General features: G+C 54.3%; 1 protein-coding gene across 1 annotated transcript in view; it reads left to right on the top strand.

The window, feature by feature from the left end:
- InR (Insulin-like receptor) overlaps positions 1–21,825 on the top strand; it is a 214,213-nt gene that overhangs the window by 62,139 nt on the left and 130,249 nt on the right. The gene's annotated exons all lie outside the window — the stretch shown is intronic.

Genomic DNA, 21,825 nt, shown 5'->3' with positions numbered 1-21,825 from the left:
GCTCGTTAAGTTCGCCTCTATCTCGCACAGCGGCCGTACCCGGCGATAGCACGCCGGCGCTCCCAGTGTTATAAAGGTTCTTCGTGTTAGCGCAGTCGCCAAGAGTAACGTCGTGACGTGTGCCTCCTCGTGTCTTCGAACGCGGCGTAGCCCACTCGCGGCGCAGGGCTACTGTGAGGTACGCCGTCAGTCCTCGGCGTTGGTGCCTCACTCCAGTTGAAGAAGGACGAACGCTTGCGCGCGTCTCTCTTAAAAGAAGCAGCACTTTCGCGCCACTCGTAGCCACGAAGCACGCAGGTGTGGAAAGCTGCTGCAGCGCATTGTCGGCGTGCTTGCCTCGTGGCGGTTGTAAGCAGGTGGCTTTCGCGCCCGTTCCCGAGGGCCACAAGTGCGCGTCGGTTAGTTGGTGGCAGCGTCCGGGAAGTGTATTAACACGCGCTCAGCACGTGGGCCCCGAGAGCGCGGGACGGCGGCTGGCCGCTGCTGATGCACCGTATTAATGGTTCCCCTTTTCCCCGTCTCTTCTGTTGACCGGCACCGCGAAGCGTCCGGCATCGACGTCGCATAATTAGCGAGGAGCCTTCCTTGTTGAGTGCTGATGTAACCGTATAGTATAGCCGCTAGGGCCCATCGCTTTCGGGTAAAGCGCCCAATTCGCCCGATCCTTGCGCACCGAGTAGATTTCTTGTAAACCAGGTGAAACGCGACGTATAACCGCGAACGCACCGTGTGGAAAGTAATTGATTTATTTGCTGAATATTCGTAGAACACGTGGGTGGGCCGCCTACTCCGGTAGTCCACTGGTTATCAATGCTGCGCTGGCCCTCCCCACCAGCCAGTGCTGACGGTCAGGATCATCGCTGAGCAGAATAGCTCTGGGGGTTTATGAGGGTTTAACGTCCCGAAGCGACTCAGGCTATGAGGGACGCCGTAGTGAAGGGCTCCGGAAATTTCGACCACCTGGGGTTCTTTAACGTGCACTGACATCGCACAGTACACGGGCCTCTAGAATTTCGCCTCCATCCAAATTCGACCGCCGCGGCCGGGATCGAACCCGCGTCTTTCGGGCCAGCAGCCGAACACGATAACCACTCAGCCACCGCGGCGGCTGCTGAGCAGAATAGCCTCCCACTTCTCCTCTGAGGGGTTTGGAATGGGGTCAACTATGGGATTAAATTGGCATGCCCACACCATGCATGTGGTAGAGGTTAGCTATACCTCTCCACAGTGTGGACACTGCGGGCATAGTGTAGGGTAGCACTGGTATAACTTAGCTGGCGTAGACTTTACCAGTGCACGCAGCTGAAGCCATCGCTTGGATACCACGATGTGCATGCGGCTGATAAATGACTAGATGCGCCCTAGGTGTAATAATGTCAGTGGGGAGCGCGTGCGTGGTTAGCGGTTTCGAACGTTCCGGAAGCACGTCGCGATAAGCCGAGTTCAAAGGAGATAAGCTGGAAGAAGGCGATACAGGTCGAGGCGACATGACGGATCGTAGAACTGAGCAGCGCTTCAATTTCAGAGCACTTGTGAAATCGAATAAATCGTGCAGCGAGTGCGTAAAACTCCCCCGGGAGGTGTACGGCGAAAATGTGACGTCACTTGCGCGAATTCTTGAATGGCACAAACGATTTTCCCAGGGACGAGAGAACGTTGAAAACGACGCATGACCCGTGTGGTGCCCTGCCACTGCCACTACGGCACAAGACGCCCTGAAAGTTAGCAGAATATTTGATAACGATCGCCGGTTGAGCACTCGAATGATGACAGATTTGGTGCAAATTGATGAAAAGACCGTGCAATATATTTTACATACTGCACTTAAATGGATCACCAAGGACGTAACTCAGGAGCAGAAAGATGCGCGAGAAGAAAAAATTGGAGGACGCTTAAGCTTCGCCTTTAAGAGTGGAACGCGACAGCGTGTTGCAGCGCTGCCACGGAGTCCGCGGAACGCCATCGCCCGTACGGCGCGACGCCTTGCCCGTTAGACAAATCGCTCTGCTACGTACGGTGAAACGGACGCGCGGAGCGGCAAACCACGTAGAAGCGCTGCCATGCGCCTTGCCGAAACGCGCGGGACTCAAGTTGCAGTCGTAGTTCGTCGGCACACCGTTCTCGACAAACCCGATGCCACGAACGCCAGCATAACTTCCGCGCCGAACGAACGGGCAGCAAGCCGCGCAAGCTTTGTGGTGAACGCGCTTTGGGTGTGCGCTGCGTTGTTCGCCGCTCACCGCGTGATTCCTGCGTGCACGCACGGCCCCACTGCGCCCGAACGAGACGAGCGGGGGGGGGGGGGGGGGGGGGGGGGGGCGTTGCCGTCGCGCGCTATCTGTTGGGGCAGTGGCGTACGTTGCGAGGAGGAGGGGGGAGAGGGATTTTTCGCTCACGGCCAACGCCGCCACATTAGCGGGAAAACGCGCAACGCCGGGCGTTTCCCGCGTGCCGCTTCCCGCCCAAGCCGGTTTTTCTCCCGCGGACAGCCTGCTCTCCCGTCCCGCGGAGCGATGGGTTCGGTACCTATTTTTCCCGTGCCGGTGACAGAACAGCCAATGGGCGCCGACCGTGAACCGTGACGTCGGTCCCAGTTCAGTGACCCCGTCGGCGGAGGCGGAGGCTGCGCGCGTCCGGCCGGGCACTCGGCGGCTGCTTTGCCAGGGCGACGGGAGGGGAGCTAGCAGGGTGATAATGGCTGACAAGGAAGACCTGCAGAAGTTGTTAGACATATGCAGTACAGAGGGAGATAGATTAGGCTTCAAGTATAGTAAGGAAAAATCTGCAGTCATGATATTTAATGAAGAGGGCGGCGAGCATAGAATACTGGAGTTCGTGCTAAAAGTAGTGAATGAGTACAAGTATCTTGGGGTGTGGATAAATAACAGTGTTGAGTATCTGACAGAGCATGAAAAATATGTAATGAATAAAGCTAGTAGGAATGCAGCTGTCATGAAAAATAGGGCACTGTGGAATTACAATAGGTATGAGGTGGTAAGAGGGATCTGGAAAGGGGTGATGGTCCCTAGCCTGACCTTCGGGAATGCGGTCCTGTGTATGAGGCCAGATGTTCAAGCAAGGCTGGAAATTAGGCAACGGGGAGTAGGGAGGTTAGCTTTGGGAGCACATGGCAATACACCAAATCAGGGGGTACAGGGGGATATGGGATGGGCGTCTTTCGAGAGCAGAGAGGCTAGCAGTAAGGTAGCATTTGAGGATCGATTGAGAAGGATGGAGGAAAAGCGGTGGGCTAGGAAAGTTTTCAGATACCTGTATATAAAGAATGTTGACACGAAATGTAGAAAGCGAACTAGAAAATTGACAAGCAAATATCTGGACAGCAGTAAGGGGGCAAATCAGCAATTATCGGTTAAGAAAAAGGTTAAAGGAACAGAGAGAGCGTTGTGGAAAACAGGGATGCTGACGAAATCGGCACTGGAAACATACCGGACCTTTAAACAGGAAATTGTCAAGGAAAATATCTATGATAATTGTAGGGGAAGTTCTTTGCTGTTTGAGGCCAGGACTGGAGTTTTGCGGACTAAGAAGTATAGAGTCAGGTACCAGGAGATAGACACTTTGTGCATTGCGTGCGGAGAGGAGGAGGAAACGGCTGAACACTTGATACTTTTCTGTAAAGGGCTTCACCCTACAGTGGAAGGCAGCGGGGCTGACTTACCCAAGGCATTGGGGTTTAGGGATAGTGAGGGGAAAGTGGATTTTAAGAGGTTAGAAGTAACCAAGCGAAGGTTATCTGATTGGTGGCTAAAAGCAAGACAGGAGTAAAATTTCACAAGACATGGCTAGGTGGCTTGAGCCACCGCCCGATGTAAAGGGTTCAGCCGTATCCATCCATCCATCCATCCATTCCAGTCTTCTCTAGTGTCACGTGACTATCCCCTTCTCTTTCTGCTCGTTCGGGTCCTCCCTCAGCGCCTCCTCTCTCCACATTCCAAGACAACCGCAGCGAGAAAACGCGCGTAGTGTGAGCGTCATTCCGAGGAGCTGGAGGCAGCGTCGACGTTGACGCTGTGCCGGCGCGGGAAGCTTCCCGCTAGTGTGAGCGCGCCTTTACACGGGGCCCTTAACGCGACAGCGTTAAAAAACTACGACATTTATCTGACTTGATGGGACGACAGACAGTAAACGACGTCAAAGAGGAAACAAGGTTGCAGTAGTAAACGGCAGTTTTTATACCAGTATCGTTATTTATTAGCCACACTTGGTATAGTGGATGTGTTGTACTTTTTCTAGCATCGTGTTTTTGGCTTAATGGCTATAGTGTTGAACGTCTGCTAACGCTGTCCTTAATCTGAGGCTAATGTCTTGGAAGCGAGAGGCGAGAATACGGCTGCTGGCGGTACTGACTTTTAACGACTTCCTGCTGCTCCAAGGAGATTGAATGTGTCAAATGGACGCCGAGATTAATGCTTTCGTAGGGGACACAGAAAGGCAAGCATACATCTGATACATCTGATTACATCAGAATACATCTGATTTGGTGAGCAGTTTTGTGGTGTAAGCTGACATTTAGGTGTCACGAATAAAAGTAGTAACCCGAATGGTAAAATTTTCTTGTTGTTCGGCAGTCCGATTTCTACCCGACTTTGAACAAAAAATAAAAAATAGGCCCGATTTTTGACCTTTTGAGTTCCGAAAAAAAAAAAACTACAACGAAGGGCTGTCCGAAACGCGGGAAGCGATTGGCTGGAGTGATGCCATTGGCTTTTAACCGATTCTTGACTACTTGCTTGTAACTGTTCTTGGCTTGTAAGTTGTAACCGACTCTGGTAATTTTGGGGACACCTATAATCGATGACGTACGCATTTTCACGCACCATGGGGCAGCGTCTGAGTAAATAGCGATTAGAAATCTGTGCAACTGTCGTTGTGTGATCAGGTGGCTGCACCTGATAATACTGTTTCAACGTTCCGCCATATCGGATCACGCACGCGCAGTCAGTTATCAGTGCGTAATCGTCTAATATTTTGCAATCACTGAGCCATCTCTTTTGCTAGCTTTGTTGCAGTGTAAATGACGTGTTTTTTTTGTTTTTTTTCCCTGTCGCCGTCTTACTGCCACAATCGTCAGGCGTCCTGCAGCGACTTATCAGCGAGTGTGACATGACGCGTGTCTCCTCGCGTAGGCGCCGGCTTGTCAGTACATATGCGGTATATGTAGTCGCAAGGGCAGCTTGTTTGACGGGAGCCGTTGGGAGTCGAGTTGGACGACGATGTCTTTTGTAAACTGCCGAAGCGCTCTTGCGTTTGACCACTTTGCTGTGCCGCAGAGGCGAGAATTAGACCGGAAGACCTTTTCTTCCTATTTTTTTTTTCTCCCTCCGCGTTTGCGCCGTGCCCGCGAGACTGGAACAAGCTGGTCGCGTCCTTGAGTAGGCGCGACAGCGCGGGTATTTTTGGCGTTGGTTTAATAACAGTACGAAAGAGCGGAGGTGTATTTGCCGGGAACCTTTCTCTCTTAATTTCTCTCAGTCGCGTATCTACATTAGTTTCTCTTTTGTGTGCTGTGTGCGCCGTTAGCGCTGCTTCGGCAAATAGCCTAAATATTGCGGTATTTCGTACCCCCCCCCCCCCCTCCCAAAAAAAAAAAAATATTCGTTTCTTTGTCTTTTAGCGTTTCTATCTGCTCTCGGCCGGCTTCTAATATTACGGTTTGCTTCGAACCAGATCCCGCCAAGTGATGTCCGAAATCGAGTGCCGCTTTAGCTGCCGGCCAAGCTTCGCCTGTCCGGGAAGCCAGGTGCTCCGAAGCTCGCTCGCCCACAGCCGCCTCGTCTCCCCCGCGGTCGCTGTTCTTTTCGTCAGCAACCTTCGGGGCGAGTCTGAATGCCTTATTCATCTCGTTTTCGAGCGCGCACCGATAGATGGATAGATAGATGTCGGAGAAAACCTCCCGAGTAGGGGCGAGTGCGCCCTCTTTCACCGGCCTTTCCGAACAGCGCGCGAGTCGGTCTCATCGGCAGACTCGCTTCTCGCCGCGCGGAATCGTTTGTCTTGGGAACCGCTCATTGTGGACTGACAGCTTCTCACAAGAAGCGGAGCGGGCCAACCTTCGCACGAGGAGGGGGGTGGCCGGATGAAGCCAGGGTGCGCGCTTCCCCTCTGGACCACACGGCGGCGGTGGCCTGGGGCTGCGAATGCGCGCGGCGCCGGTGAGCCTCGGCGCGCAGACGCGTAGCAGCTAAGTGCAGCGGGAGGAGCGCCGGACGTGCTCGAAAAATGCCTCCCTCCGCCACGGGGACAAAGCGACCGCGCTGCCAGTAGCGGCGGCGGCAAGCCCCAACGGCGGGAGCGCGGATTCGCTCTCTCCCCCCTGATTGTGTTTACGCGCTGCCTGCGTGCGGGTGCATGTGCGCGCGCCCGCATACGCGGCGGCCATAAATCATAGAGTGTTTCCTTCAGTGCCGTCCCCCGCGTGCACTACTCCCCCGTGTTATTCGGGGGCCCGGCGTATTTTATAGAGGGCGAAACACGATGCCTTCCCGTTGTGTATGCTGCAGCTGAGGAGGGGAGGGGGTTCGGTGTCTGACCGTGTCTGCGCAGAACCGCCACCTTTTCGCGCGCTTTCATGTGCTCGCCGGCTTCTGCCATCGTACGCGCCGCCGTTTTCTCCGGTGTCCTTTCATAGAATCATCTTGCAGCGGGGCAGTCGGGAGAAAGTGGTCTTCCCTCCCATTTTCCTTTGCTCAGCAGCTTTGTTCGACTGTGGCGGCTTCGTCCTGCAGCTGTGAGATTTTTTTTTTTTTTTTTCACTGCTGGACGTGTTTTCAAGCTGCCCGAGCTCATCCCTCGGCCCGAGATGCCGAGGAACGGCCTTGTGGGCCTTCGTGCGATGCGCAGCTAAATTCGGTGCAATTTGATGCACCGCGGTGACTCAGCGCAATTTGCAGCTGACCACAAAGATCGAGGGTGTGGTATGTGGAGGCCTCCATGCCAGTTAAAAAATGAAAAAAAAACTAAAATTGGTTTTCATGAAAATAAATGCGCAGTAACTCTCACTTCACGGTGGACACGCGCCGTGGGGAGCAAGGAGTGAGAGAAGAGGCACCTCAGCGAAGGACTCCGGATTACTTTGCACCACATTTAACCTACACTGGCATCTTACTGCATACAGGCGCCGTTTGCGTTTCGCCTCTATCGAAACGCGGCCGCCGCGACCGTTATCGAACCCGGGTCCTCCGACTCATACCACTGAGCCATCGTGGCGGGTTCGTGCAGATGGCGGCGATATGCTGGTGGGGCGCGTACGAGTCAAGGAAAGTCGCAGTGACAGGAGCGCGTTGTGAGGGGGAGGAGAGAGTTGTAGTACCGCCCGTGTTCTTTAAAGAGTACTCGCATCGTACGGGATTTTTCGTTGTTTTTGCCTCCACTTAAATGCGGCCGCCGCGGTCCGGGGCTCGATTCCGCTACTTCGTGTTCGTCATAGCCACTGGGAGTCGCCGCAACAGGTGGACGAAATTTAGGAGCGCCAGTCTCGGTGCGCTCTTCGGAAGAACCGCAGGTGGTCGAAATCAACGCTGCGGGGCGTTGACTTATAGTTCCGTGCATCGCCTCGCTGGTTCTGCCGCATACCGTGCGGGCCTGACGGACCATCTCGCGGTTGGAAACAAACTGTCTCATCGCAGGTGAGACTGGAGCACGCCGTTGGCTTGGGCCAGCGCGTGCCGCTGTTGCGTCGCACGCAACAACTCGGCTTCGACTGGTGTGGTCGCGCGCCCTGATTAACGGGCGAACGTTAGATAAAGCGCGATCCTTGTGTGAGCAGAATGAGTCGCAGGGTGACAATGGGAATCAGTTCTCTTGGTCAACTGACGTTATCTTATCGCCGACGCGCACGTTGGTGGCGTCGTTTATTGCTCCAGAAGGAAGATACTTGAGGGTGGGGGGGGGTGAATTTTTCTTCCCTGGCAGTGATTATTAATCGCAACGCCTGATGCCGTTTCCGTAACACAAAGCCGGTTAGCGGAGACGAAGCAGGCAGTGCTGAAGGTTCGAATAAAGTGTTGGAAATTGGTTGGTTTTTGGGGAAAGGAAATGTCGCAGTATCTGTCTCACATATCGGCGGACACCTGAACCGCGCCGTAAGGGAAGGGATAAAGGAGGGAATGAGAGAAGAGGTGGCCGTAGTCAATAAAGTGTTGCCAAAGTCGGATATGCAGGTATGGTTTGTGGGATTTTAACGTCCCAAAGCTATTCAGGCTATGAGGGACGCCGTAGTGAAGGGCTCCGGAAATTTCGACCGCCTGGGGTTCTTTAACGTGCACTGACATCGCACAGTACACGGGCCTCTAGAATTTCGCCTCCATCGAAGTTCAACCGTCACGGCCTGATCAAACCCGCGTCTTTCGGGTCAGCTGCCGGGATATACAGGCATGGAGATTGAAGTGTGTACCGTAAATTCTGGTCTACACTGCGTGGCCTACACATGTTTAAAAGATGAAATTTTAGGCTCTTCGGACTATCTACAGGTGCGGCGTCTGCAGTTTTTTTTTTTTCAGTAGCGCCCAAAATAGCACGAAATGCTCGACGTTATTCTGTGTGCCGTGTGCGGAATACAGACCGGGTGCAGACTGGAAAGTAAAGTATTTAAGGGGCTCCTTCGTTGAGGTTGTGCTCTTTTTTGGTGTGCATTTATGCGTGGAGATGTGCTCGTCTCTGCAAGGCGGGTTAAAACTGGTGCCCAAGAGGAAGGCCGAATGCGGTCTATACCGGTTGCAGCAAACCTGGGTACATTGGAACCTAAACACCCCTTTAACAAAAGTATTAAACTACTAATTCTTGTGTTGTGCATCAGCTAAGCAAGATTAAGTGGTAAAATAATTTATCTTAGGAATCAGGTACAGTATTTTATAAAAAGCGACATGTTAAATTTTTGTGATTTTATTGTAAAGTATTTATTGCGCCCCGTGTCAATGACGGTGATTACGCGGACCCGGCCACATTTGAGCGGCAAAAGTTGGCGAATGCTGAAAGGCAACAGTCCTCGAGAAGGACAGGCTGGTAAGTGCGACGCGAATCAAGAACAAAACCACTTTAAAAGCCACACGCCAAAAGCGTGAGTAGTCGTGGCGTCAAAATTTAACTGCCCCCCTCCCCTCTCTCTCAAGCACCCAGAGGAGTTGGTGAACGCAAGAGCCGGCACATTTTGTACGTATGGGAGTGTATGAAAGCTTCAGTACTAGCTTGTATCTACCTTCTGCTCTGTCCCAAAGCCGTCAGTTGCAAAACTGTGCCTGAATTGAAGAGCCATCCCACTCTTTTATTAAGACACCTTTTGCACACCGTGTTTCTGTTGTCGGGGTACCGGGAGCCCGCCTACCGCCAGTCCGCACGCGCTGATTGGGCCCGATGCGCGCGCGCAGCTGTCGGTTACCTGGCGCCATCTGACGGTTTCAAAGCAGTCTGCTCATGCGCAGTGATGACGCGCGGTCTTCCGGTACTCCGGCAACGGCAACACAGTACACTGTATGCTAAAGGTGTCTGATGACAGGCGCACGCATCATGATTCCGCATGCAAATCGCAGTGTTGATCCACTCCTTTCCAAGCTGGTGTACGCAAAAGGGGCCGGCCCCGTGATTATTTCATACACCTTCAGCCACGGGCTCGCGATGCCGTGTTAAAGGCGCACTAAAGAGGATTCTGAACTCGTCTTTTTACCGCGGGAACTATATCTACACGTTCCGGACATTCTTAGAAACTTAGAATCATTGTCTTGTGCGGCCGATGTCCCTAATTTAAATCGAATTAAACGTCCCAGCTCCCGCCTTTTTTTTTTTTTTTGAACTCAACGCGATGGGTAGTAGGAGTCAACCAACGCGTCACCCAGTCCCGCGGCGGCTTGCCGCTCTGCCATCGGCGGAGTGATACGTAAATGAAAGAGTCCACGTGTATTTTTATTTCCGCGGGCCTAATTTGCGGCTATATTGTCTGTGACTGAAACTGTTTACTTGTAGAAACTTAAAAAACAAAATAAAAGCGAGGCCGCCACTGGACTGGCTGAAAGGCACTCCATGCGTTGGTTGACTCCGCCTACCTACCGCGTTCAGTTCAAAAAAAGGCGGGACGTTTAATCCGATTTAATTATTATAGGGCAGCCGGCCGCACAGGGCAATGATTCTAAGTTTTTAAGAAGGCCCGTAACGTGTAGATAGAGTTCCCGCGGTAAAAAGGCGAGTTCAGATTCCTCTTTAGTGCACCTTTAAGAGCAACTTAAGGAAACATTGTGTCGAGGCGACCGAGTCATTTCCAGTGCGGGTCAAGCTACGGCGTTGAGTCAAGCCGCGGGCAGCTGTGTCGGTAGCATGTCGGGCGGCGGGCTTTTATAGTTTATGAAACGCTGCGGCCTTCATTTTAGTTCATGCGGCGAGTCAAGCGAAGTATTTGTTGAAACGGAATTTTGACGCGTTTCCTTGGTGTTCGAAACGCGATTCGCTTTTGTAGATGATTGAAGTCACGTGGTCCTAGTTGATCGACGGTATAAACGCGCACTTGTGTACGACCAGGGTTTAATGCAGCCAGGTTGCGGGTGCGTCACGCATGGCTGGTCGCTTCTTCGACACGACCTTCTCTCTGTGCCCTGGAAAAATAAAGAAAAAAAGCGAACCCATGCCTCAACGGATTGTAGAGACGCCAATGGCATTCAGTGCCTGGTGCAATGCAGGAAAGCACCGGGTCTTCTCCGCCTCCGTGCAGACTGTAGATGGTGTTGCATGCACCCCCCGCCTTCCCCCTCGCGGCAGCGAACTCGGCGGCTGCGGCCACCGAAGGGACGGACCGGGCATGCTTCCCCTGCAGATGAGGGGAGTCGCTAGCGCGGCGTCGGGGGGCCTCCGGCGGCCATTCAGGATCGGCATCTTGTCGCAAGCTGCTGCCGTTGACGGCGGCGACCTCGCGGCCAACGTGCGCGCCGCTATCATGCGCCCAGCACGTGTGTGCGCGTTCGCGCCGCCGTCATTGGGACTTCTGTGCACGCCGCGTGGATGACAGCAGCGACGGCGTGCTATTATAGCGCGGCGGCTGAAGGGGAACAAAAAAAAAATAAATAAAATTGGGTTTGTCAAAACGAGAAGGTGCAGTTTAACTCTCACTTCTCGGTGGACAATTCAAGCGCGCCGTGAGGGAGGAAAGGAAGGTGGGAGTGAAAGAAGAAATAGAGAGAGAGAGAGAAGCGCCGCATCCTTGGCCTCAACAGTGGCGAGCGCTCTGACCTGCGATGTTGGGGAGCTAAAATGCTCGGGGAAGCCGTAATTACGGTAAGAGGGCGCTCTCCGTGCGGGCATGTTCGTCGAAAGTCGGTGTACGCTGTCCAACGGAGTTTTGTCGAGCAAAAGAAGCCAGCGGGATGCAGTTCTATCGCCGCCAACTTGCACTCGAAGCTCGTTAGTTTGAAATCGCTTAATTCGAGCTGCCGGTTTATTCGCATTTCCACCTCGTCGGCGAAGTGTGTGTTAAAAATACTCCGTTTAAGTGGAACGTCTCGTAATTCGGAAAAATCGGAGCGCATTTTCGGCTCTCTGCCGAGTTCGACCGCCGCCACCAGCCCCTCTGTTTTTGTGGAGGTGGTGTGGGCCCTCTTCTCCGGTTGACCGATGGCACTGCATCGAGCCTTTCCCGTGCTCGTCGCCCCATTGCTGTGTGTCGGGCCTGCCTGGTCGGTGCGCGTCTAAGGGGAGGGTGAAACCGGCGAAGTTGGTGTATACGTATGGTGTAGTTTTCAAAGCGGAATACTTTTTGGCGCAACACCTAAAATGGGACGGGACGGGCGCAGTTTTGGCACGGCTTTGTGTGGGTGCTGGTGAACGAGTTCCCGGTCGGGTTGCGCGGCGGCCGTCGAGGGCGTTCCTTTTCCTGCCGCGGTCTGGCCGTATCGGGCGCACAGGATGCCAGCGGTGAGAAAAACAACACCCCGCGTGGTGGCCGCTGATCGGAGAGAGAGGGGGGTGTGCACGGAGGAAGCTGTTGTGTAAGCGGCCTCGCTGTTTGCGTGGCCAGCCCCTTTGCGCGTGTTGCTTCTTTTCGCCCAGAGACGAGTGCCGCCCCTATCGCCGTCGTTCTTGAGGCAAACATGTCGCCGACCCTGAGCGCGCCTTGTGCGGCGGCCGCTACACGTTGCGGGAAGTCGTCGGAGGGGGTGAGCGTCTGTGTGCGTGGAGGTTTCGCGGGAGCAGAGACGCGTGGAACCGCTGTAGAAAGTCTATGGCCGCGTTTACACGAACGCCGCAGAATGCTCGAGTCGATTTTCTGAGCAGATTTTGAGAAGGAAAGGCTTGACTCGTCCTCTGCTCTCTTCCTCGATGCACCCCCCCCCCCCGCACACACACACACACACAAAAGAAGGAAGTGGACGGTGGTCGACTCCTGTCACATTCATGTTAACGCGGCTTCTGATTGGTCGGTTCGGACACTGCGAGTGCAGCCTGTCTTAAGCGCTGCTAGCTCACATTTCTCCATATTGAAGGAAGGATTAGGTGCCGCATGGTTGTCTAGAAGACATCGTTTTCCCGCGGTTGAACTGGTGAATTTGGAGAGGGCCTTCCCGGCTACCTTCAATATATCTTCGTGACGCTCATCTAGATGGGAGCTGAAGATTTCTTTGGGTGGTCAGAGAGGGCTGCTGGGTTGCAGAGCAGTGCTTGCTGTACGGTCGGTCGACTTTTATTCGTTGCCTGAGCGTTACTACGCTGCAACAGTTGCCGGCACTGTTGTTGCCTTAGTGACGTGGCACATACCCACGACGGGGGATAGGCCAGGGTTCAGTGAGGAGAGTGAAGAGATGAGAGTGCCAAGCCAATGGCTGTGCTTTGGGTGATATGTGGGAATAATTAAAGAGGGAAAAAACAACAACAAAATAACGAGAGAGAAGATCAGAGAATTTGATACATGAAAATTACTAAAAGATCTTTTAAACGCGGAAAATTTTTTGAATACAATTAGGGTTACTCAAATGTTTAGGGAAGCCCCTAAGGCGGAGAGTAATTTTGTAATGAGGGAGTAATTACTCATTGGCACCCACATATGTTGATACCGTCAAGCCTTGAAAATTCGAACTCGGAGGGGATTTGATGTTCGAAGTGTACTCAGATTAAATGAAAAGGGGAAAACCCGGTCGCGCTTCCCTAACGCAGCGGAATGTTGACGGAATCAAAGCTTCGGTTCGGATAAAACCGGAAGCTGAAATTAGCAGAGTTCGAAATAGCAAGGTTTCTTTGTGTGTAGATCTCGGGCCTCGTTCTTTAACTGTTCTCCCCCCGTTCATTTTTCTGTCGCCATCCTGTCATTGGTAGCTGGGACTGGCAGCTGAACGAGCGACGTCGTTCGCCGGTGTCGATATCGGAGGCGGTGCAGGCGAGGAGGCGGAAGAAGGACTGCGATCGCCAAAATAATCGTCAGAGAAGGCGCTTGAAAAAAAAAATGGGGGGGGGGGGGGCACAAATGAAACTAGAGTGACGTCAGTCGGTCAAGACCGCTGCACGTCGGGCGCTCGGCCCCGTTTCGTTTCGTCTCCTGTTGGCGACGACGCCAGCGGTAGGGCCCGCCCCGCACTGCCGGGGAATTTCCCCCGCGGCCCCGTGACGCGCGCGCCCCAAGCGCGAGCCATCTGTCAACGGCGGCGGGCTATGCAGCGCCGGTTGCATGTGCTCGCGGTACCCAACACAAAGGAGGCCACGGCGCTGCTCTGCCGTGTCGCAAAAACAGCGTGCGCCTCGTCACGAGTGCGTTCGTCGGCGTGCGCGCGCGCGTGACTGGGCCGGCGCGCGGTCAGCGGCGGCAGCTGCGCGGCTCAAGAACTAACGAGTCAGTGGAGCGTGACCGCGTTGGGAGTGTGCGAACTCCGTCTCCGGGAGGGGTCACCGCGCCGCTTTCGTTTTGTCTCGGCACCGGGTTCTTCTCCGCTGTCCTCCTGTTTCCCTTATTCACTATTCTCTCCTCTATTCCTTCTCTGACGACGCGGCCTCGGACACCGCCGCATCTCGTGAGCGAAGCAGAGCGTAGCAGGGGTGACGTGTGACGATTTTGAGTGCACTTCTACCGCGATTTTCCCGCCTTGGCCCCCTCGAGTGTATGTACATCCCAAACGTCGCCATGGTCTCTCTGCACTGCCAGCTCTGTCGGCCACTGCGCGCGGCGGTTGCAACCAAGCAAAGGAAATCGTTGCATGGCGCACTGCCCGAGTGGAGCGCTCGTCCTGCCCAGTTTAAGCGGCAGCACAGCCATAATTGTCGTCATAATCATCATCATCATCATTAGCAGCAGCAGCCAGGTTACGTGCACTACAGGACAGGGCTCTTTCTCATTAACTTCCGATTAACTCTGTACCCGGCCACCCTGCAGTGTACCCGCGAAATTGCCAGTCTTCCCACCCGACTCTCCCCGGCTGCGCTCCCCCCCCCCCCCCCCCTTTCGCTGTCCATCCCGTCGCCTTGAGGGCGCATTAACAATTGCGAGTGCGACCGATTTTGGTCTATTAGTTACGGTCATTGGAGAACTAAGAAAGCGGGGAGGGGTCCGTAGCGAACCGGCCAAAACCAACCCCTCGACATCCGCCGCTCGCAGGTGACCTCAAGACCGAAAACCGGTGCGTGATCACTGTATTTATGTGAATGGCAGCGTAACTAAAACCTCTGGGATCCGTGCACCAAAAAATAAATAAATAAATGAATGAAAATCAGCAGATCTTTGCCCCGCGGCAGCTCACTGATGCTAAATGCAATCTAGATACATCCTGATCAAGATTGTCGAACAAACGCAGAAGTAATAATTGAGTGCGCTCACGCTGTGTTTCGCAAGGCGCGAAGCTCAGCTAGAGCAGGGCAAACGTTGCTTGTTTCTTTTTTTTTTACCATCTCAGCCCCTTTGATGCATCTTCCTTAATCGCTTCGTTCACTAGTATGGTCGAGGTGATGCCATGGCGCCCCCCTCAAAAGTCGACTGCGGCGAGGAACACTGCAACCGGGCGTTTGCTACAAGCTCAGGAAGTACGAGGCGGTGCACTGGAATATCGTTCACTTCTTGTCAGAATTAAACTTCCTTAAAAGCTTATTATTGGACGCCTGCCAAAGCAGTATACGCTCTAAACACGGATGCGCCTGTATGAGAGTAAAAGGGAAGTAAGCTGCCCTCTAGCGCACTCCTCGCTTTTATTGAAAAGGAGTGCGCCAGAGGTCAACTTACTCCCTTTTAACTCATTTATGTTTAGAGTGTGGTGTTGACCAATTGTGTTGCGGACCACAACCAGCGAAAATCGAGAGAAAACAGGTGACTTCATTGACTGACGTTCTGGGGCAGGAGTGGGAGTTTGGGGCCAAGAATTCAAAACTTCAAAACTGTCTTAACGCACCGCAGTTTGCTTGCGAACGGCGACACCTGTATACGTGTTTCTTTTTGCCTTTTCTAGCTTATAAAAGTTTCGTTTTCGGTGCAAGTGGGGTCTGTGTTCCTATAGAGTGCACCAGTAATCGAACAGTCTATAACTACAGGCCAACTTCAATTTGACCTCACTGCCTCGTTTTTAGGACATTGCTGACCAGGGAAGTCGATGTGAATAGAGTAGAGGGTGACTGTCACCCGAGCTGAGCTGTACCAGCAAGTCGGATTGGGCCAGTGGCTGGGGCCGGACGACGCCATTCCGGATATCTGGGCGCCTTGTGGCCGGTGCCGTGAGGAAGGTCACCTCTTCCAGAGGCGAATATGAACTGCTTGTCCGGCCCGCAACCACCATGAGTGGAAAAGATAACTTTTTTTTTTGTGTTTTGTTTAATGAACCGCCGTCAAGTTCTTTTTTTTTTTTGGTTCCTCCCCAAGTATAACAAGCACCTCCTCTATAAGCGACCACCCGGCCCGACAGCTTTCCCAGGTGTCTGTTAACAGTGAACTCCGTGTAGCATACTACCTACCTGCGCGTTCCCGAACTGATGGAAGAAAAAGAAACTTTGCCAGGCGTTCTCGGCTTCCTCTGGAGAGAGCGCGCGTAATCCTGTTCCATACGGTGGTGGTGGTGAAAATATTGTGATGAAATTGTTTAAGAGGTTGTAGCGGCTGTTGAAGTTCTCAGTCTGGAACCCCATTGGCGTAACCTGCTGTCCGGGCTCTTTCGATGAGTTCTCGTCCGAGCTGGTCCGAGCTGCCTCCCACCCGTCCTGCGTTGGCTGGTTATTAACAGTGACCGCCTGATTACGTTGGCAGGCCCATGCCATATGGTACAGGTCCGCCTTCTCCCCGCAGAACTTGCGTTGCAAGTGAAATGACTGCGGATCTATTGCGTGTAGTCTTCGTGGGTTGCTGTAAGAGTTGGTCTGTAGCTTTCGGAGGTGTAATTCCTCCCCTTTGTCTAGTGTCTTAGCCGGCGGAGGGTAGACACGACGGGATAGTCTTAAGTGCTGAAGTAAGTGGGTGTAAGTTAGTACGGGCTGCTGCATGAGAGAGTGCGCATCGAAATGGGAGCACTGGTTATGTTGCGTGGCAGCTTTGTTTGCTCCACCAGCGTCGGTGATATCGCTCAGAACTGGGCGCCGTATGTCGGCATTTTGTCTTCGACCCCCAAAAAAAAATCTCACGCTTTTTTTTTCTCTCTCTCTCATTTCGAAACAGCGTGGTGCAACGTCCTCGCAATCCCACGCGCGCAGCACTTGATTACGCAGTGCGGGTGGGAAGCCGGGACAGAACAGAAATAGGCGGCCGCCGGATGATGCAACTTGCCGCTGGAGTTGCGATAACGCGTTCAGCTTTTCTTTGCGGAAAAAGTAATAATAAAGGGCCCCGAAGGCTGCATCGGCGGCCAAGCGTGACGCTTCTCAGAGTCATCGCCGAGTGCACTGGTACACGCCGACTTCAGAGAATCGCAATTTGTCTATTGACGAAAGTAACTGCGATACTTTAGTCGCTTCCGTGATGCGCCATCTGCGCACACCTGCTAGTGCGCAGGCCCAGTTGCGGCCAAGCGGTAGCGGATCTCAGAGGCGCCAAGCGAAGACGAGAACTTTCGCATAGCGTATGCCGTCTACCGCAAGTGAGAGTTTTCGAATAAGCTTCTACCGTCAGTGCTTGGACGTATACACAATGCGAGAGCTCTCTGCTCTGTGGAGAGTGAAGCGACGCCACCTGCCGTGTGAAGAGCTTTGCTGAAACCTCGCATACGGACAGTTGTAATAGTCTGTCTGTCTTTTTTTTTTTTACCGTCGGAAGGCAGTTTGCATCGATTAGTGCTCTTACCGCGCCCTGAACACGCGAAGTTGTGTGAGGCGGGGGAAACGGGAGCGATCATCCTCTCAGTTGTCATTGTCACAGTCCGGTAGGATCGGACTATATCACTGCACGCTGATTATGAGGTCGTGGTTGAAGGCAGTCGTAACGCTTCGGTCTTTTTTTTTTTTTTATGGTAGCACACTTGTGGCGTCGACATTAACGGGGCTATGTGGCTTAGCTAAAAAACCAAGTAAGCGGCATGATTCGCCATTGTGTTTGGCTGACGGCGGCGCGCCGCTTACTTCTGGTTCAGTCCTGTTTCTGCAGCGTGCCTATGGGCATCGCGCATACGTCCCGTCGCACTGCATAGACGTGGGGAACGGGGCATTTTGGGCTGCTTTGTCGTTGGTGTGCGCAGCGACACGAAGACGCGCGGTACTTTCCCGCACTCGTAATGAATGCCCCGAACTGAAAGCTCCGTGCAGGTCACCGTGCTGGAGAGGGAAACAGCGTGTTATGACGCGGAAACTGCGCCTACCACTTGTACTACTGCTACGAATGTCTAATAGTGATAATAATCTGCCAATCAGTCAACGTTTACAGCTCCCAAGGACAGTTAGAAGACTGTGCTGAGCGATGGTGAGGCGGCGCAGTGTCGAGGCTGCTGCCTTTTGGAGTCCGCGCCCATTGGCCGGAACCAAAGCGGTTTCGGAAACACAAAAGCCGCGTTGCATCGCGCGGCCGAACGAGGGTGCATCATACTTTTTCTTCCAGTGTAAGCGCCGCGAAGGCGTGTGCCTGGTTTCCTATTTGCTCTCGTGCCGAAACGTCGGTTTCCACTCCATCGCTCGTCGCGTGTGCTGCGGTGCGAGTCCAATCGGTGGTGTGGTTGTTGATGGAGCTCGCGGCTGTCGTCTCGGCGTTGGTGGAGGGTGCGGCCTCGGCGAACCCGTTTGTGCGCGCCGGGGCCTCGCCGCGGCAGCGTCTGCATGCGCGCCTGCGCACGTTTGCGCAACGGCCAGGGCGCTGCTGCGGAAGGGGAGGGGCGTTCTCGAGACGACGACGGTGATGGGTCGCCGCTGGATGCTTCCTCGCCGCCGCTCACGCCTTCTTCCGGCGTGCGCTACAATGTATCCCGTCTCGACTGCGCTTCTTCCTGCGTCGATCTCCTCGCAGCCGCCTTTGCACTGTGTATATATACACGGCGGGCAGGAGCGCACTGCGCCCCCCCCCCCCCCCTCTCTCTCCCCCTCCGCGAACGACGGCGCTCGCGCATCGAGCAGCGCCATCAGAGCGCAGCGCCCTTCCATCTCTCCCTGGCCGGGTGTTGTTGTCGCCGAGGCCTGAAGTGCGGGCGGGCGGCCAAAACTCTTTGCTTCCTTTGTCCCCCTTTCGCCGCTGCCTCTGCACACACCCGTGTGGTGGCGGAGAAGGGGCCCAGTCGTCGCTGTGGCCGTGTGCGCGGCAAATGTCCCGTGACTCGGGGAGTTAATTGCGCGAAGGGTTTCCGAGTGTGGCGTGCCCACGAGGCTGGGGGGTGGTGGCGGTTACACCGGCTCAGGCACGTCGGCTCCTTGTTCCCTTGTTTCCCCAGCGTTGCTGCTGCTGCTCCCTTGTTTCTATACTTACTCGCGCAGCCCCGAAGACATCGCTAACGCGCTGGTTAGTAGTCCTGGCCGCTGTCGCCCGCATCTATTCTCTCTCGCGCCTAGACAGAACTTAATGCTGGCCCAGATCATGCAGGCACGTGCTGGTTACTTGCTACTGCTGCTGCTGTTTTGCATCGTGCTTGCGCGCGCGCGCGTGTGTGTGTTGTACCGGCGGGGTGGGGGATAAATAACGGACCGAGGTTGCAGCTATTGTTTACAGCGGACGGACGGACGGACGGACAGACTGACGGGCGGGTTTGGGCCTTTTTCAGTGCGTGGGGACACTAGTTTCGGAACACCCGCGTAACCTGGCTCTGACGCACGCCCGAATCTCGGCGACTCGCCGGGGCTGAGAGCGCGCGCAGGCTGACGCACACGCTGAAGAACCTCCGCAGGCTGTGGCCCCTTCGCCCACGGGTGCGGCGTTTCCAGTTAGGCGCGATGCAGTACAACCCGCGCGTAGGTACACCGTGTGTACCGTTGTACCGTATTTTCCCCGACTCTAGCGTATACCTTCGTTTCCTTCGTGGAGATTGGGCCTCTGAGCGGCGTGTGCGTTGCATTTGGGTTCAAAAGCGGAGCCGCGCTTGAAGCAACCCCGAAAATTACTTATATTTCGCATGGTGGTGATTAAGCCTTATTACGTCGACGCTCGGCGTTTTGTTATTGACGTGAGGCCCAACTACTTGGCTGCGGATTACGGTGTTTCCCCGTCCCGTCATTCGTGGTTGTTGTTCGGGAGTGGAACTGGGGCCGCGGCTTCTACGAAGGCTCGTCGCTCCGGCAGCCTGGAGGATTGTGTTGCTTGGATAACGAACACTGTCCGAGGGCGGCATGGACTGGTGGGAAAGCTGAAGGAAGCGTTGCTTCAGGCTTCTGTACAAATCCTTTTCTCTCTTTCTAAGTGTGCGTGGAAGGCAGGCGCTGCTTACAATCAAGTAATTACGGTACGTGTCAGGATTAAAACAGGGAGAGGGGGACTGGAGGTGGCGTCCGCTCGACGGCCCGCCGGTGCGGAAGGTCGCGTGGGAGCGACGTCAAGGTGGCTTCGGCGGTGGCGTCGTTTTCTTGTGCGCTGCGCGTGTGGCAGCGCCTTTTGTCGGCCGCCGGGGAGAGGCCGCGGCAACCCAGTTTCTCACGGACGGGGTCCCGGTTCTGGCCCAGTTTGTCTCGGCGCGGCCTCCCGCCGCACTGGTTCAAGGGCTCCGCGGAAGCCGCCTTCCTTTCACTTCCTGGTATGAGAGATGGCGGGTGCGATATTAAAGGGACCGCCTCTCTCGCCTTGCGATCACCTTGGCGTGTCTGTTGCTTCGACGGCGCTCTTGAGTGGTCGTCGCGTTTGGGCTCGGCTGGCCGACGGCCAAGAAAGTTTTCTCGACACCGAGCGGCGACGGCTGCAGCGCTCTGCGTCTTTCTCATCCCTGTTCACTGCCCGTGGGTGGGAATCCCGGATGCAGCCTACACACTAAACAAATTCTCACCCTTAAGGGTGCAAATCAGCTGTCCCCAGACGAACACCCTTTTGGGTGCTAAAAAGGGTGCAGAGATCAGCACCCTTCAGGAAGGGTGCACAGCATGAAAGTTTAGAGGGCGTGCATCGGTCCAAGGCTTTTGCTTCATGGGTAGATCAACGTGGAGCACCCTTCCAACATGCATTCGTAGAGGTGTCATGAAAAAAATAGTACCCTTTAATGAGGGTGCAACCATTACACCCTCTAAAGTGTCATTAAGTGCACCCTTCCTTAAGGGTGCTGATCTCTGCACCTTTTTTTAGCACCGAACAATCGGAAAAGGGTGTTCGTCTGGGGACAGGTGATTTACACCTTAAAGGGTGAGAAATTGTTTAGTGTGTACTTTTGTGCCTCTCTCTGGGGCCCGCCTCTTTGGGGGACAATCTGCGGAGTGAGCGAGGCGCCCTCTTGCAGGCTGTGCTGAGTTCAGCGCACCGTGACACCTCGTGCCCCATCACGAGTCGGAGTGTTTTTACGCTAATCGCTTATCGCCTTCCAAATGGCAGCGCCTGCCGGCGGAAGCAGCCACCGATCTGTGGCGGCGATGATGAGAGCGGCGGCGTGCGCCGACATTGTACGAGGGAAGGCCTATTGCGAAAGTGAAGCGCCGTGTGAAGATGGAGCGCGGAAATGGAACGCGTCGGTGCCGTCGCCGCCTATATACCGGTGAACTTTCCTCGCCGATAAAACAAGTGATGTATCCGAACGTCAGAGCGTCGCGCATTGGCGCCATTTGGACCCAGAATCGCGTTCTGTGCCCTCCGACCTCCTTGTGGCGGGTGCCATGTCAAGGTGGCTGCAGTGTGTCGATTATAGGTTAGCGACGTCAAAGCCGAAGTAATTATTATAGCTACCTGTGGTGGGTATTTTAGAGACGCGTAAACTATTCTCACCGAACATCGAGTGCCGCAGGCTTACTGGACCTTATTTGCTCCGGTCTCGTTATTCGTGGAGGGAGCTTTATAGCGGTCTCTCTTTTTTTTTTTTTTTGCCCGTTCGTAGACTGATTTGCATTTCTGTAAACGCTGTGCGCTTGCCTCTTGCGTGCGGCACGTGTGGAACGATGAGGAAAAATGAGTCTTAGCTTGTTATGGGAACTCGTTACTTAGTATTGGAGCAGTGACTAATAGTGACCAGTATTTGCCCCCCCCCCCCCCCCCCCCCAAGTCCGCGTGTGCCGGTTCACGTATCGCATTCCGTGCCGCTGTGGCACGACTGCAGTCACTTCCGCTGACTTTAGGCACGACTTGTACGCAGCGCCACGTCGAGCCCTTAGGTCAGAGTCATTCACGAATTCTGTCCCTGTATTCGGCGAGTGTCCTCCGCAAGCGGTTTTAGGCGAGCGAACTCCGTTTACGTACCTCCATCTCCCTATTGGTTGGTTCTTTCTTTCTTTCTTTCTTTCTTTCTTTCTTTCTTTCTTTCTTTCTTTCTTTCTTTCTTTCTTTCTTTCTTTCTTTCT

This window comes from Amblyomma americanum, chromosome 3 (assembly GCF_052857255.1).
Source record: "Amblyomma americanum isolate KBUSLIRL-KWMA chromosome 3, ASM5285725v1, whole genome shotgun sequence".
Classification (NCBI taxonomy): Eukaryota; Metazoa; Arthropoda; class Arachnida; order Ixodida; family Ixodidae; genus Amblyomma; species Amblyomma americanum.
The sequence above is the reverse complement of the archived record's forward strand: the minus strand, read 5'-3'. Positions and strand labels throughout refer to the sequence as shown.